This window comes from Brassica oleracea, chromosome C1 (genome assembly GCF_000695525.1).
Source record: "Brassica oleracea var. oleracea cultivar TO1000 chromosome C1, BOL, whole genome shotgun sequence".
NCBI lineage: Eukaryota > Viridiplantae > Streptophyta > Magnoliopsida > Brassicales > Brassicaceae > Brassica > Brassica oleracea.
This window is the reverse complement of record NC_027748.1, coordinates 27,127,574-27,130,205: the sequence shown is the minus strand read 5'-3', so window position 1 is coordinate 27,130,205 and position 2,632 is coordinate 27,127,574.

Here is a 2,632-nt window from a genome sequence, read left to right as displayed (position 1 = left end):
TGTTTCTCTTACCAGCTTATTATTTTCTCCCCCTAATGTTGGATAGTCGGATCCATTAAACTTTGCAATCCGTGTTCTTGGCCACTAAATAGATCACCCATATTTGGCTCAAGGTACTTCATTATTTGTGGGAGATTCATATTCAACATATATCCCCATCCTCATCCTCTTCTAAGGATCCATCTTAGACGGCACATATATTTGTGGTGGCTTATCCAAATATCTCAAGATGTTATATGTCTGGCTCATGACCCGTAATAAATTTGAGATGGGAATATCTATGCTCACTTAATGGTTTGATGCTTATTAGTTAAGATGCATGTAAATTCGTGTGTCCCCAAGCCTTGGACTGAGAGTTTGGACCTATGGGTAATGGCCAATACATATTTATAAAAGGATTCATCCAAGCTATATATAGTATGGATATGTGCGGATTTGTCCTCACTGCCCCCTCATGGACATACTATAATCTTGAAGTGCTTTGGGACATCATGGCCTAATGAGTTTCCCTTGTGTTCATGCTACACACGTGAGATTCTATGGGATAACTCTTTGTGCCCTTTCCAATATCAATTTCGCATCATGTTTTGGACCAGGATAGCCAATCCGGTCATACCATAAAGTATATAATTTCATGGGTAAACCATTCTGGTTACGATGACTATTGCTTCTATCATACTGATCTTGGCATAGTCTAGATCAACAAAGAATGCAGGTATAGTTTTTTTTAGGACTCATTATGGCCTTGGGCGATTATATATATATATATATATATATCTGAAGGAACTCTTTGTTTCCTTCGCCCATTGTTTCAATATGGAAACCATTCATTCTTATATCTCTATATAATCTCAATGGGTTTTTCTGGGTGAATATAAAGCATCTAAATGCTTGCCCTTATACATATCTGGCCATATCCCTTAATGTGTACTATACCCGCAAATCATATTGGCGTTTTCAAAAATCAATCATTCCTTTTATTAAGTTTTAATAAAACAAGTTCATAGAAATGAAAAACATCAAAACAAAGAACATATAATTTAGATTACAAATGTCAAAATCAATCTTCAGTTTTTTTATAGACAATCTGAAGTTTCATAATTCATAAGATCGTCCTTCTCATGATTGAAGTCATTTTCATCATCTTGGTAAGTCATATGGGCTTCAGGATTCTTCCCTTTCAAGCTCTCTAGATAGAGGTCAACTAGATGCTTGGGAGTCCTACAAGTCTTAGCCCAACGATTGCTCATTCCACATCTATGGCACACGTATTTCTCTGATTTAGTCGAGTGTTGGGGTTTGAAAGAAGATCCACGGCCACGACCATGGCCTCGTCCAAATGAGCCACGGTCCCGTCCATGGTCTCGACCATTTCCTCGCCCGCGGCCAAAGGATCTTCGCCCACAGCCACGTCCGTTCGATTTGTCTCGACCACGGCCATGCTGGCCGTTTCCTTGGACGTGGTTGGACTCTTTATTGTCCTCTGTAGCGTGTGCATCAGGCAGTGGAGTTGATCCAAGTGGTCTCATCTGACTGTTTCTCATTAGTAATTCATTGTTCTGCTCAGCGAGCAAGAGACAAGAAATAAGATTAGCATAGGTTTTGAAACCTTTCTCTCAGTACTATTGTTGTAACAGCACACTTCTTGCATGGAAAGTGGAAAAGGTCTTCTCAAGCATATCTTGTTCCGTAATACTTTCACCACACAGTTTCATTTTAGAAACAATCTTAAACAGTGCAGAGTTATATTCGTCCACAGACTTATAGTCTTGGATCCTCAGATTCGTCCAATCAAACCGAGCTTTTGGTAAGATCAACGTTCTGTGGTGATCAGATCTCGATTTCAATTCATTCCAAAGATCTAGTGGATTCTCAATGGTTAGGTATTGATCATTGAGACTCTCAGCTAGATGATGACGAATGATCAAGATGGCTCTGTAACGAGCCTTTTCATTGGCATTATTGTTCTCAGTGATACACTCACCGAGTCCCTTGGATTTCAGGATGATCTTAGCATCGAGCGCCCACTGAAGGTAATTGTCTCCAGATAGATTTAGGGCAGCGTAATCAAGGTTGTTGATTTTCGACATCTGAAATTAATATTTTTAGATCTTTTAAGAATAGTTTTAAATGTTTAAACGATTAGGGTTTTATGTTCAAACAATCAAACAAGCCTTCACAGCCAAGATCTATGCCTCACGGCCAACGAGCAAGCCGCACGGCCATGGATGCAAACTAGTTCGTTTTTATGCTTTAGTTTGTCGTGTAATTGCAATCCTAACATGGTTTGTTTCTATCAGTTCATGATGCAATCAAAACAAGCAAACCTATCGGCCAAGCAAAGATCAAGCCACACAGCTATTTGATTCAATTCAACACCATTCCTAAAATAAGTTCTAAGTATAATTGCAATAAATCAATGTGATTAAGTTATGGTATGAATGCAACAAGGCCACAAGGCCACGAGTATGATCAAGTCTAGAACAGTTTAACCTAATATGTAGTTTCAGATTTCGATTTTAAAATAATCTAAACTAGGTCATTAGGGTTTTAGTTTAAACAAGCCAAACAATCAGATTCGAGTTTGAACAATCCTAACAATAGTTCTAGGTGATCAAATCAACCAATCAAT